General features: G+C 44.0%; 1 protein-coding gene across 3 annotated transcripts in view; it reads right to left on the bottom strand.

Moving 5' to 3' along the window:
* TMEM45A (transmembrane protein 45A) overlaps positions 1-5,419 on the bottom strand; it is a 65,522-nt gene extending 60,103 nt beyond the window's left edge. The window contains exon 1 of one of the 3 annotated variants that reach the window (XM_038582612.1): positions 5,269-5,419. The gene's annotated coding sequence lies outside the window, so the exon portion shown is untranslated. Of the gene's footprint in view, positions 1-4,188; positions 4,321-5,268 lie in introns of those variants that run through there. The other 2 variants (XM_038582616.1, XM_038582615.1) reach the window with 2 other exon arrangements.
* Positions 5,420-15,543: the final 10,124 nt, after the last annotated feature.

Here is a 15,543-nt window from a genome sequence, read left to right as displayed (position 1 = left end):
CAAATAGCCAAAGAAATCTTGAAAGAGAAGAATAAAGCTGGAGGTATTGCAATCCCAGTTTTCAATTTGTATTACAAAACTATAGTAATCAAAACAGTAGGGTACTTACATAAAAACATATACAGATCAACAGAACAGAATAGAGAGCCCCAATAAATCCACACTTGTATAGTCAATTAATCTATGACAAAGGAGGCAAGAATATACAATGGGGAAAAGACATGCTGGGAAAACTGGACAGCTACATGCAAAAGAATGAAACTGGATGACTTTCTTACATTATACATAAAATTAAACTAAAAACAGATTAAAGACCTGAAACCATAAAACTCATAGAAGAAAACATAGACAGCAATTTCTTTGACATTGGCCATTGAAACATTTTTCTGGATCTGTCTCCTAAGGCAAGGGAAACAAATGCAAAATTAAACTATTGGGACTACACCAAAATAGGAAGCTTTTGCACAGTGAAGGAAACTATGAACAAAACTAAAAGGCAACCTACTGCATAGGAGAAGATATTCGCAAATGATATATCCAATAGGGGGTTAATATCCAAAATAGATGAAAAATTTAAACAACTCAACCTTCCAAAAAACAAATAATCCAACTAAAAAATGAGAAGAGGAGCTGAATAGACATCTTTTTTCCAAAGACGACATATAGATGGCCAGCAGACACATAAAAAGATGCTCAACATCACTAATTGTCAGGGAAACAACAATTGAAACCACAAGATATCACCTCCACCTGTCAGAAAGGCTAGAATCAAAAAGACAAGAAGCAAGTGTTGGCAGAGATGTGGAGAAAAAAGGAACGCTCTGCAGTATTGCTGGGAATGCTAATTGGCAAACAGTATGGAGGTTTCTCGAAAGGTTAAAAATAGAACTACCATATGATCCAGTAACCTCACTATTGGGTATGTGCACAAAACAAATGAAAATACTAACTCAAATATATAAATATACCCCTGTGTTATGACAGCATTATTTACAATAGCCAAATTATGGAAGCAACCCAAGTGTTCTTTGATGAATAAATAAAGATGTGGTACATACACACAATGGAAGGCTACTCAGTCATAACAGAAAAGAGAATGAAATCTTGCCATTTGCACCAACATGGATGGACCCAAAGGAGGTAACGCTAAGTGAAATAAGTCAGACTAAGAAAGACAAATACCATATCATTTCACTCATACATGGAGTTTAAGAAACAAAACAAATGAACAAAATTAGAAGAGTCAAACAAAAGAAGAGACTCTTTTTTTTTAAGATTTTATTTATTAACTCATGAGAGACACAGAGAGAGACAGGGAGAGAGAGGCAGAGACACAGGCAGAGGGAGAAGCAGGCTCCATGTGGGGAGCCGGATGTGGGACTCGATTCCAGGACCCCGGGGTCACGACCTGAGCCAAAGGCAGGTGCTCAACCACTGAGCCACGCAGGTGCCCCAAGAATAGACTCTTAAATACAGAAAACAAATTGGGGGTTGCCTGAAGGGAAGTGATGGGGGAGGGGTGAAATAGATAAAGAGGGCCAAGAGTACACTGATTGTGTTGAGCACTGAGTAATGTGTAGAATTGTTGAATTATTTTACACCTGAAATTAATATAACACTGTGAATTATATTTCAATTTTAAAAATTGTGGTCCCATTTATATTTTTTCTTTTTCTAAGATTTTATTTAAAATAAAAAAAATAGGGATCCCTGGGTGGCGCAGCGGTTTGGCGCCTGCCTTTGGCCCAGGGCGCGATCCTGGAGACCCGGGATCGAATCCCACGTCGGGCTCCCGGTGCATGGAGCCTGCTTCTCCTTCTGCCTATGTCTCTGCCTCTCTCTCTCTCTCTCTCTGTGTGACTATCATAAATAAATAAAAAATTAAAAAAAAATAAAATAAAATAAAATAAAATAAAATAAAATAAATAAAATAAAATAAAAAAGATTTTATTCATTTATTTGAGAAAGAGAGAGAGAGCACCAGTGTGGGGAGGAGCAGAGGGAGAGAACCCAACCCTTGGGACCTGAGGACCCAAGGATCTCAGGTCCCTGAGATCATGACCTGAGCTGGAGCCAGACACTTAACCGACTGAGCCACCCAGGTGCCCCTTATTTATATTTTCAAATTATGTTTAGATCTGTTCCTGCGAGTAGCTCCTCACAGAAGGACTGAAAAGGATATAAGGAACCAGCGACGAAAGCTCCCGGTGGGGAGCGTAGCAAAAGGAGAAGAAAGCAGGTAAACAAAGGGGAAACAATTGCTTCTGATTCTTAGACACTTCCAGCTTTTCAAAAAGGATCATCATCCAGCTGGTATTTCTAGAGCGTCTGCTATACATCGGGGCATTGTGGCAGGTTTGGTTCAGACAAATGAAAAGACAGAGTGCTGGCCTGCGCTGAGCCCCAGACGTGAAATGCCTTCTGTCTCCACGCACAGCACATCCCATACACAGGACACCTGTTGATATTCTGGCCCCTCCAGGGAAATTTTACCAAATGTGCCCTCCCCCTCCAACGATCCTACTCCCGTGGACTTCTGGACTCCATCAGGACAAGCAAGAGTGGCCCAACCACATATAGATAGATGAGAGAGAGACAGAGAGAGAGAGAGAGAGAGAGAGAGGTGTAGCCTAGTCGTTAGGGTTTGGCCTCCAGAGCTAGACGGGGTGTGCATGTGCCACTTGTTCACCGTGTGACCTTGAGCAAGCCTCTCACTATGACTGTGCCTCTGTCCCCTCAGTCAATAGTACCCATCGTCCCGGGGCTGGTAAAAGGATCGCATGAGCTAAAACCCAGTCAGCCCTCAGAGTCAGGTTTGCCTTGTGTTCAGTGGTCAGGAAACGCTGGCTGCGCACGTCCCAGCGAGCCACCTGCAAGCCAGGACTGGCCCAGCAATGGGAGAGGAAGGGAAGAACGGTCATCCAAGGGAGCAGGGACCTTAGAGATAATTGCACGGATGACAGCACGAGGAGGGGCGTAAGGACCCCATGTGCTGCCCGAGGTCACACGGGTGGTGGGCAGCAGTGCCAGGGCCAGGACTCGGTCCTCTCTGCCCCAGCAGAACGCCTCAGGGAGGAGAAGGCAGGAGCGCTCCCAACTCCCCCTCCGCTTGGGGACACTTTGCAGGTTTTATCCACAGCCACCCTGCACACTACACAGTTACAAGGACTGGGAATAGACGATTCTCGCAGCAGGGGTAGACACAGTGTGTGGGGGGCGGTGGGGGGTGGGGGGTGCAATCACATCCACAGCAAAGACTGGGCAAGACCTGTTTCTAAGACATATGCTGGGGAAGAGCCCAGAAGGTCAGACCACTTCAGCAGAGCTCCCAGACAGGTGCCACAGAGTCTAGAAGGTTTGGCCCAGGCTCACTGCTCAGTCCTACCCACACGGCCTGTAGGCCCTCGAAGGAGTCACGGAAGTAGTGCAGTGGATTGGCGAGAGGTGGAGACAGGACCCCGGAGACAGATGGTTCCAGAAACACTATATAACGGCTGCCATTTCCGCCCCGCCCACCTATGTCCCAAGCCTCCTCCCCCCCCCCCCCCCCCCCCCCCCCCGGCTCTCCACACCATCCTCTCCTACCTCTCCCACCTCCCCAACCCTTCCACCCACGAACCGCTCACAGATGATCCTGCATCACAACCCACCGGCCCCGGGACAGATGGACACCTCCCAGCCTCGGTGTTCTCCCCGGGCTTTCCCTTCCTGCGAAACGCCTGCCACCTGCTCCTCCATGATCCCTCTCAACCCAAACTGCTTGGCAAAATCCTCCCCGAGAAAACCAACCAAACCCCATCCTACAATAACAAGTCCCCTTTTCACCGTCTTTACTCCCAGAACCTTCCAGCTACTTCTCTGACACCTGATCAATTCCACTCTCCTCCCGAGACCTCTCTCCTTCCCAGCCTCATGCAGTGCATCGTGACCAAGAGGTCAGCCCTCGGCAAATGCTAGCTGCTAGGCCAGAGCTCAGAATGGTGGCGGGGACCCCGGCAGGCGGCAGAGGAAGCCGAGAAGGAAGGAAATGGAGAGGGAGTCCAACAGCAAAGACTCACTGGGTGCCAGAACTATGGCTTAGCCCAGGTTAACTCACTTCGCCCTCGAGACAGCCCGTGAGGCAGGTGCTATGAATATCTCCACATTACGGAGGGGGGAACTGAGGCACAGATGGGCTGAGTAACTTACCCGAAGTTTAAACGCTGGGGTCGTGGGTTGAACCAGGCCAACGGGCTCTTGCCGTTGTTGCTCGGCGACACTGTTCCCTCTAACCCTGCCCATCGCTGAAAACCACTTCAAACTGTTCCACCCACTGTTTGCACTACCATCCTGATGCAAAAACACTCTGCAACTTGCAATTATGGCACCAAATCCCCACCTATTGCTCTCTGAGCCAGAAATTACACGTCAATTCGGGCCAGATCTGCCGTGACAGTAAATATAACATATGACAAAGTCTCAAATCCAAAGCATTGCTCAAACAAAATTACAGATATTTTGAATGGAATGGGCCTCGGGCCACTCACCTAGCTCAATATTTGCTATCACGTCCCTTCTAAATCCTGAAATATGTGCCACAATGATCTGCAAGTATCCACATCTATGACCCTAAGTAATAGTTTGATAGGATTATGGGATCAACATACAAGTATAAGGTCATCAATGCATATAATCATCTGTCACATATTCAATGTGGTTTTTTTTTTAACAACCATAAAGGAATTTGGCCTCCCCCTATGAACAGCAGAACACAGAAAAGACATATTTGGGTTACAACTACATTCACAGCAGTTACCTATGGAATTCAGAATGTTAGTTACTTAATATTAAACATCCTATTAACAGAAGCAGAAGTTTCCTTAACTCGGAATAAATCTGGTAACTTTCCCAATCTTCTGTCAAAACAGTCAGGGAAGGGCGACTGGATAAAGATTTCAGCTTTAACAAATGTGCACTCTGTCCCCGCAGAAGGAAAACCGGAAAAGAAATTCACCAGTGGATTCCGCTCCGAGGTCTGGGGAGGGTCACGACAGGATACCCGCTAAATCTCGGTTCCCAGGAAACTTTTAAAACAACACACACGTAACCGCCCCCCTCCCCAAATTAAAGTGTTAGCAAAGCAGAAGAAAAGGAAGCTGGGGGGGGGGGGGGGGTCTGCGCGGGGCGCGCCGTTTGCATCCCTGCGGGGAGCAGATCGGAGGAGCGAAGCCGCGCAGGAGAGAGGCCCCGCGGGGGCAGTGAGCTCCCCGGCCCGTCTCCCCAACTTACCCAACTTGGTGTGTTTACCCCACACTATTTTTCTCACTTTGCCAGTGTTAAATCAGACAGCAGCTGGGCTTTTGTTGTTGCTGATGCCAGAGCCCCATGAAAATTAAACTGTGCGCTGGACGGGCTCTGGCCGCGTCTCAATTAGCGGGGGTGGGGGGGTGGGGGTGGGGGTGGGGGGCGCTGGAAGCTGGGATCCTCGGTGGCTTCTCTGGGAATATGAATAATAGTAAGTGGCCGGCCGCCGAGGACGTGGGGGACGTGCCCAGCTGACGTGGGGCCCGCCAAGGGGCCGCACAGCCCCTCGGCGCAGCTGTCCAGATGTGCCTCATCTGGGCCCCCCCGCGGGGCACGGAGCTCGGCGGGCCGGCGGCCCGGAGCCGCAGCTCATTGGCGGCCGCGCCCCCTTGCTGGCCGCCCATTGGCCCGGCCGCCCGCCACTCCCGCCGCCGCCCCGCCCCGGCCCCGCCCCGGCCCCGCCCCCGCCCCGCCCCCGGCCGCCGGGCGGGCTCGCTGCATCCCCGCCGGGGACCTGGGGGCGCGGCGCGGGCGCTGATGTGGCAGTCGGCGGGGCAGCGGGCCGGGGGGCCGGGCGGGGGGCCGGGCGGGGGGCCGGGCGGGGGGCCGGGACCCGCACAGCCGGGCCTCCGGGCCGCTAGGCTGCTTGGCTTCAGCCGCACGACGATCGCAGCCTGTTCTTGCGCTGAAACCCAGGCGCGCCCGAGCTGGCGCGAAGCCCCTGCATTTCCGAGGGAAGAGCCCGGCCCGGGACGCCCCCCCCTCCCCCGCACCCCCCCCCCCCCCCCCCCTAGCAGTGCAGGCCGCGCCCGACCATTGCGCTCGCCCGGCTTCTCTGGGAGCAAATAGCAAAATGCCAGAGCCTGTTTCTGGGGACAGTACACTTCTGTGGGTGGGGGCGGGGGGGACTTTGAATGAATCCTTCATTGAAGACCTTAGTAACCAGAAAGGTGGCTGTTTCTGCCGGAGAAGCCCGGTGCCGGTTACAGGAGGGCCTTGGGAGGCCAAAGTGGCTGGCTTGGAGGCTTCCGTTGTTGTTGAGTGTCGGTAGTCGTAGAAACATGGCAAATATTGCTTTATTCTGTGAGAATTTAGACAGAACGGCACCGAACGATTCTTTGTTTCTGGGGAAATCGTCAAGGGGTTGACTGGCTGGTAGATTAGTGGGGGCGGGAAGGGTTGGGCTGCAAATCAATCACAATTATAAGGATATGATAGAAATGTGACCTCACTGAAACATGAAGAGGCCAAGAGCAACACGCCATGAAATGTTCCAGGCCTTGTTCTAAACAATTTTGCCCACATTATCATATGTAATTCTCACAACCATCGTATGAAGTAGATACTATAATTATCTCCATTTTCAGGGAAGGCTACTACCATATAGAGAAGCCTAGTCTAGCCTGCCACCAGGGTCTCCAAATTATGCTTGTGGTACCGCATCATAAGTATTTACCATTTGACCTTACCTGCCATTTGCCAGGAGGGGTAGGTCAGAATTTATTGAGTGCCTGCCTCCACCTTCTAAAGCTTTCACTACACAGATGATGTCCTTGTGGTTGTTATATTTGTTACCTATTCCCCTGCAACAGATTATCACAAATTTATTATTGCACAGTTTCTAAGGGTCAGAAGCCCATCCATGACTTAACTGGATCTTCTGCTTAGAGTCTCATAAGGTTGCAATCAAGATGTCTGACAGGCTGCGTCCTCATCTGAAAGTTCAACTGGAAAAGAATCCGCCTCTGTGCTGCCTTCGGCTGTTAGTGGCATTCGTTTCTTTGCAGTTATAGGGCTGAGTTCCCAGTTTCTTTCTGGATGTCAGCTAGCAGCTGCCCTCACTTCCTAGAGTCTAGCTCTGCGGTTCCTAAAAGCCATGAGGTGAAGATCATGGGGGGGGCCCTTAGAGTCTGCCTGACACCGTGGGCTAATCAGACACGTTGGTCTAGCTAGCTCTGATCACAATGTGATCACATCTTCACAAGCCCTCCAAAAAAGTTAGGATACTGCTCAGCCAGTTAAAAAAATGTATATGTGAGTGGATTAACAGTATTCAATCCCTCTAGCAGTCATGGAAGCCCACAAAGGAGAGCTGGCTGGCCGTTGAAATTAATCATGAGTTTGGCTTTCTGGAACATTTGTAATCTAATGATGGATGCAGCTTTTATTTAAAAAGCTACTCAATGAGCTGATTGTCAAGGTATATGATTAACCCTCCACACTCATTACCACTGACAAGCATCTGATATCATTAACTATCGGAACAGTTATCTACTAAAAAAGATTCCTGGGGAATTCTACTTGCAAGAAAATGGAGTAGATATTTTCCCCATTTCCTCTGCTAGTACAAGTAAAACTCCTGATTTATTATCAGGCATACCCTATTTTACGGTGTTTTGCTTTGTTGTGCTTCTCAGATATTGGTTTGTTTGTTTGTTTGTTTGTTTTTTAATTAAAGTTGTGGCAACCCTGTGTTGAGCAAGTCTAGTGGTGCCATTGTTTTGAACAGCATTTGTTTACTTTGTCTCTCCATGTCACATTTTGGTAATTCTCATAATATTTCAAATTTTTTCATTGCTATTATTTTGTTACAGTGATCTGTGAGCAGTGATTATGACTAACTAAAAGCTCAGATGATAGCATTATTTAGCAACAAAGAACTTTTTAATTAATGTATGTATATAATTTTTTTAGACATAATGTTATTGCACACTTAACAGACTATACTTGTAAGTATAACTTTTATATGCACTGGGAAACCAAAAAGTTCATTTGACTCACTTTATTGCAGTATTCACTTCAGTGCAGTGGTCTGGAACCAAACCAGCACTATCTCCAAGGTATCCTTGTTTAAATAAGCAGAGGAAGACTTTGAAAGGCTGCAAGTAGAAGGGAGAAAGACTAGTAACCTAGGGACCCAAGGAATGAATGATGGCAAGTTCCCTAGGTGTTCTTTTTGTCTCATTGGCCCAGACTTGGAAAACTACAGACAAATTTCCTCCATAAACATATATTTTAAAAAACCCTTAATAAAATATTAGCAAATAGAATTCAGCAATATATAAAACTATTTAATTGTATACCATGACCAAGTGGATTTTTTCCAAGGATGGAAGGCTTGTTTAATATTCAGTTGGGGTAATCCATGATATCAACAGCCTAAAGGAGAAAAATCACACAGACCTATCAATCAATACAGAATGGACATGTCACAAAATTCAGTACCATAAAAATGTTCAGAAAGAAGGGAATGTCCACAATTTGTCCTACAAAAAAACCTATATCTAGTAATGTAAAAGACTAGATGTTTCTCATATATATGTTGTGACTTTATTTCTATAACATCCTTTGCAACGACAGAGACGCCCAAGTTCCCCCTTCCCATCCTAACTCATCCTCTGACTCGAGTGGCCACTCCATCTCTAGCGATGCTCAGTGGCTTCCAGGTGTGAGTTGTTCAGGGGCAGCCACAGCCTTGAGTCTGGCCAAGGAGATGATTAAAGAGCTCAGCTTCTCTTAAAAAAGAGAGAGAGAGAGAGAAAAGAGAAAGGGAGAACAGCTTCATGATTGTCAGGGGTTAAGGAGGTGGGAGTGGGGGCCAGGAGAGAAAGGAGTATGGCATTAAAAAGGTAACATGAGGGATCCTGTAGTGATGGGCATGTTCTGTAGCTTGACTGTATCCATGGCATATTGTTGGCATATTGTGCTATAATTTTCCAAAATGTTACCACTGAGGAAAACTAAATGGTACATGAGCTGTCTCTGTATTATTTCGTACAGCTGTATGTGCATCTGCAATTATCACAAAATAAGAAAGCTTAATTAAAAAAAAATATTTTTGTGCTTTATCTCCCTTACCCCCTCCTGGTAGATCTAGTAAAGCAGTTTGGTCACTACACAAAAATGCAGCTCTCTCCAGAAAGAGATAATATCTTCCCAGCCACTTCCTGGGTAATGTTCTAGATGGAGGGGGTGGAGGGTTATAGAGAAGTATTTTTGAAAATTCAGAATCCTGTCCTGACTATTCTTGGGCATAAAGTTTCATAATTTCCCCTAATGGCACCACTAAGCCATCTGGGTTGGTACACCTTCCAGGTGGAGGCTGGCCCAAAGAGGGCCTAGAGGATTCAAATTTTATTTTTGGTTCAGCCACCTGCATTCTCTTCTTGGATTGACATGGTCCTGGATCATAAGGATAATGAGCATTTGGTTGAGTACATTGCCCACTGAGCCTCCCAAGCAGGCCCAGCTGGAGGACAGAAGGGATCTCTCCATAAGTTTTGTTAAAATGTGTTTGTCTTTCTTGCACCTGACCCTCTATACGAAAGATGTGGGAGGGAAGAGGGTATGATTAGGAAAGAAGTGAGGTTGTAGTCACTGATATGGATTTTATAGAAATAAAGGGAGAGCAACAAGAAGAGGACACCATTAACCCCTAGGACATAGGGAGGGGTGGATGGGAACATCCATGGGAACATTGTCTTTCAGAACTGCCCTTGGGGGCTTTCTCCCTCAAGGAAAATGCCATGATGCAACTCTCCAAAGCTGTCGCAAGCATCTTAAATGACACAGTGGGTATGTCATTCCCAGTCAGACAGCTCTGACCACAATTTAATAGCTGTTCCCTTTAACCTTACCATGAAGTATGTTGGAAACAAGAGGTGACTCCAGCTCCTACATCTTACCTGACAGGACACTTGTCAACACCTCTGAATATTTTTTTCTTCACTCCCATTCTCAGTCATCCCATGAGCTAGTGACATAGATAAACAGGACACGTTGGACTACCTTTGGGTAGTCTTTTCAAAAACAGGGACTAGCTGCAGTTATTTGAACTTAACTGGGAATCTTTTAAAAAAAAAAGATTTTATTTATTTATTCTTAAGAGACACACAGAGAGAGGCAGAGAGAGAAGCAGACTCCTCATAGGGAGCCCGATATGGGACTTGATCCCAGGACCCTGGGATCATGACCAGAGCCAAAGGCAGATGCTCAACTACTGAGCCACTCAGGTGCCCCTTAACTGGGAATCCTAAGGCTTACCAACTACGCTGGAGGCCACGCTAGAGGCATTGTCAGTCTATACCCCCTATCCCACACTGATGCAGACCTCCCCGAGTAGAGACTTTCCAACAGTTTTAACAACCTGGTCTTTCCAGGGACACCATGTGCATTCCCAAGAGTGTATTTCTTGAAGTGAAGGCCAGACACTAACTTGCCTCCCTCCCCAAAACACAGAGACTTACACAAGAGACTTACAAGTGTGTAAACAAAAACCAGTGGATCATGTAACTCTCAGGCCAAGGAGGTCTCTCCAAACTGAGACTATCCTTAGTTACTTGAAGATGCTTCTTAGAGAGATAAATGACTCATTACTTATGTGGAACTTCCTGGAATCTTCTCCCACAATGAGAGTCATCTAGAAAAAAAAAATGGCATAGGGACAGCTGGGTGGCTCAGTTAAGCATCTGCCTTCAGCTCAGATCATGATCCCAGGGTCCTGGGATGGAGCCCTGCATCAGGCTCCCTGCTCAGCAGGTTGCCTGCTTCTCCCTCTCCCTCAGCCACTCCTCCTGCTTGTTCTTTCTTTCTCTCTCTCTCTCTCTCTCAAATGACTAAATATTTTAAAAAGGAAAAAATGGCACAAAATTTACCCTTTACTCTAGCTGAAATGATCCTGTTCCTCAAAGACATTCAGATCAGGATTATGAAGGATGACAGACTGTCTCCTTATGGGCCAAGGCAGAGTCTGTACAATTATAAATATGTCCTCAAAGTCTCACTTCTCGTTCAGGGCTCTGGTTTTAGCACAGGAGACATATCAAGGCTGCCTTTTCAGTTTCCTTTGTAGGTCTGCTAGGTTTTCTACTAAATCTTGGGCTTGATTTTCATCACCATATATTGATCTTTGCAAGTGATGAAGATCTCTTCAAACATTGCCTTTGAGATCTCCTTGCTTTTGTAGCCGAGGTCAAGCTTATGGTTGGTGGAACTCAGCCTGTCATTCTCTTCTTTGAGGCAACTAACAAAAACCTGTCAACCCTATAATTCATATAACCTAACCCAATACTATTCAAGTACTGACCCTGTGTTATAATCTAGTATTTTCTCTTCCACCTATAAGAAGTAAGAAGCTGAGTAACTGTGATGCTAGACCATGCCAGAGATTACTCTGCCCCTCCTCCACAGCAATGGGATCCTTGCTGTCATCTCATCAGCCAGTAATCCAATTCTAGAGACCCATTCTAATTTTCAGGGTTCCAGTACTATTTCCAGTAACATGTCTTAGTTTGGGTTCCCCTTCCCCAAAAATCAGAAAAATCAGAATCTCTCTTCTTGGGGTAAGAATTTGAATGCAGGTAGTTTACTTGCTAGTTGACCTCAGGAAGCAGGAGCAAGGGAGAAGAGAGAACAAGGCAAAGAAAGAGGAAGAGCCATTAATATGGTGTGTTATCAAGGTCATTCCTGTGGCTAATGGAGACTAGCACCTGAGAATCCTACAGAATGCTTCTCATAATTGTCCTCATGAAGGATGGGAGCCTGGAGCATTTATTCACCAGTTCCTGTCCTCCACTGGTTGAAAGTTAGCCCTGAAGGTATTAACTCTTCTGCTTTTCCAGACTGTATTTGCTCTCTTTTGTCCTCAGAGAAGTGTGAGGCCAAAGGTGAAAAGATCCACATTCAGTGTTTGATGTGAGAAGCTGTTCCCCTGAAGTAAGGCTGTGCTCATAAGGAATTCCCTGCTACAGCTGCATGAGAAATCTGAAGTGGCTTCAAGGGATGCGACATGAGGCACCAGGGCCATTGGCTATAACTTAGCTAATAGAAGACAGAAATGAAATAGTAGAAAATACTAAATTCTTTAAAAGTCAATGAAAGGGAGAAAAGAGGACATAGGACAGGTGGGATAAATAGAAAGCATGTAGTAATATGGTAGATTTCCATTAAGTATGGAATATATCAGAAATTACATTACATGTAAATAAACCAAACAAAAGAGGTGTTGTCAGGGTAGACAAAACACACATACACACACAACTATATGCTATTTAAAAAAAAAAGCACCTAAAATAAAACGAAGACTAATCAAAAGAAAGCTAATACAATTATATTAATAACCAAACAAGATAGACTTTACTGCCAAAAATATTTAAAATGACAGAGATATTTCATAATGATAAAATATTCAATGCACCAGGAAGATATAACCATTCTATCACATATGCCCAATAACACAGCTTCAAACTATACAAAGCAAATATTGGCAGAACTATAGCATATAGGGACAAATCCACAATCATACGGGATATTTTAATCACCTCTCCATGCGACTTATAAAACAAATAGACAAAACAAAATTTTAAAGATGTGGAAAATCAAACATCTGCATTATACATATTCTTTTCAAATACACATGACTCATTTACAAACAGTGATTTCAAACTAACCCAAGACATAAGAATCAACAAGTTATAAAGATTTTGAAATCATACAAGTTATGCTTTCTGACCACAATGAAATAAATCTAGATATCAATAGCTAAAAGTAAATATAGTATGTCCATGATTTGAAACATTTGAAAAATATACTTTGGTCAAAAATGCAGTCACAATGGTAACAAGAAAATGTTTCAGCTGAATGCTAGTGTATGAAAAGTTTTGGGATGTAGGGAAGTTGAAAATGGATAGTATTATTAAAAATGGCTGGAAAATCGATAATGGAAGCATCTACCTCAAGAATATAGCCAAAGATGAGCAAATTTAACCCAAAGAAGGTAGTAAAAGGGAAATAAGAAAAGCAGAAATATATAGTTTTAAAAATGAACAGGGAGTCTACTTGAAGATTCTCTCCCTCTGCCCCTCCCCTCCTCTAAAATAAATAAATAAATCCTTAAAAGGAAAAATGAAGTAAATGCCAAAAGTTCAGAAACAGGGACGCCTGGGTGGCTCAGCGGTTTAGCATCTGCCTTCAGCCCAGGGCGTAATCCCGGAGTCCCCGGATCGAGTCCCACGTCGGGCTCCCTGCATGGAGCCTGTGTCTCTGCCTCTCTCTGTGTCTCTCATGAATAAATAAATAAAATATTTTTTTTTAAAAAAGTTCAGAAACAGCCGAAGCAAAACCAGTAAGTCACTGAAGTAGAAATTAGTAAAAACTTACTGTACACATACCAAAAAGATAGTTTGCCAAACAGGACACTCAAACCAAAACATGGAATGAGGCTCAGGGATGTATTGTTATAAAACAGCTTTTGTAGTGAGAAAGCAGTGAGTGTTTACGCTTCACGGGACGGGCTGCATTTGGGTTTTCCTATCTTATAGGGAATTGGTCAATGGTTGCCTCATACCAACCTTGGGAAACAGTTTAAGTTTTGCTTATGGTCTTCAGAGGCATAAGCAAGAAATGACTCAGGTCAAGGTAGTCTTGCAAAATAGGCTAAATTAATTTTTGTATGACTAAACTGGTTTTGTCTGCTCAGGGAATTTCAAGGCTGGTCTCGGTTTGTTTTTTATTTTAACAATGTGTATGTACTGATATGAAAAGATATTCACAATATACTCTTAAAGGACACCTGGGTGGTTCAGCTGTTGAGCATCTGCCTTCAGCTCATGGCATGATCCCGGGGTCCTGGGATCGAGTCTTGCATTGTGCTCCCCACCGGGAGTCTGCTTCTCCCTCTGCCTGTGTCTCTGCCTCTCTCTGTGTCTCTCATGAATAAATAAATAAAATCTTTTTTAGAAACCCAATATACTCTTAAATAGGAAAAAAAGTAGAACATCAGTTATTTTAAGTGTGTTTATAAATGTATAAAAATGTTATGTCAGGAGATTGGTATGAGGCATGACTTTTACTCTACTATATATACTAGAATGCTGTTTAGATTTATTTTTACAATAAGTATTCTTACGTTATATATTTTCAACTTTTAATTTTTAAATAATTTAAAAATTACAGAAAGATATCAAGATCAGTACAAAGAACTACAGTACAACTTTTGTGCAGATTCTCCAAATCGTTAACAGTATACTACCAACTTTGAGCTGTCTCTATCTCATATATATATTAACATAAATATATATACATGTTTTTCCTGAACCATTTAAGTAATCTGATGTAATGTTCCATTTCCCATTGATACTTTAATGTATATTTCCTTTAAAAAGTCACTCTCCTGCATAATCTCAGTACAACCATCAAAATCAAAAAATTAATACAAATACAATGTTACCAGCCAATTCAAACATTCAAGTTTCAACAGCTCTTCCAATAATGTACTTTATAGGTCAAGATCCAATGTAAGATTTTGTGTGCATTTGTCACAGTTCTTTGCTCTCCTTCAATCTTAAACAGTCCTTCAGTGTTTCCTTGTCTTTTATTATCCAGACTTTGTTTTTTTGAAGAGTATAGGTCAGCTACTTTGTAGGACCTCTTTCATTTGGAATTTGTCTGATGTCTCCTTATGACTTTTGCATTTTCAGCAGCAATACCGCAAAAATATTATGCTTTTCCTCAGTGCATTGGATCAGAAGGCCCACGATGTTGATTTGTCTTATTACTACTGGTGATGTTAATTTTACCCCTTGGTAAGATGATGTCTGCCAGGTTTTCTACTATAAAGTTAATTTTATATATACATATATTTAAGTATATATATAATACTTCTTACATAAGTAATTAATAATTGTTTTGTGGGAAAATACTTTGAAGCTATATATACATTTATTAGTCAGCATTCTACTATAAAATAAACTTTTCCTTCTTTCCCATTTATTTGCTTATTTATTTAATCTGTATGGATTAATGCATTCCTATTCATAATGGGTGACACTGTGACTTTTAAAATTTTGAATCATTGTTTGTATATTTCTTCACTTTCTGGTACATGATGTTCCCAGATCAACTGGCATTTTTATCTGCTTTAATACTGGAGTCAGGGACCCTAGGTGGCTCAGCAGCTGAGCATCTGCCTTTGGCTCAGGGCATGATCCCGAGATTGGGGATCAAGTCCCGCATCGGGCTTCTTGCAGGGAGCCTGCTTCTCCCTCTGCCTGTGTCTCTGCCTCTCTCTCTCTCCCTCTCTCTCTCATGAATAAATAAATAAAATCTTTTTTTAAAAAATCCTGGCGTCAACTATTTCTTCAAGTATCCCTGGTTCACTGTGGTGGAAAATAGTATTTAGAAACCAAGAAAGGAGCCAGATGTGCTCACTGCTATTGCGTCATTACTTCTAGGCCCTTTAGTGGAGTACATATGTGCATGTGT

Source organism: Canis lupus, chromosome 33 (assembly GCF_011100685.1).
Source record: "Canis lupus familiaris isolate Mischka breed German Shepherd chromosome 33, alternate assembly UU_Cfam_GSD_1.0, whole genome shotgun sequence".
NCBI lineage: Eukaryota > Metazoa > Chordata > Mammalia > Carnivora > Canidae > Canis > Canis lupus.
This window is presented reverse-complemented; position numbering and strand designations above follow the sequence as displayed.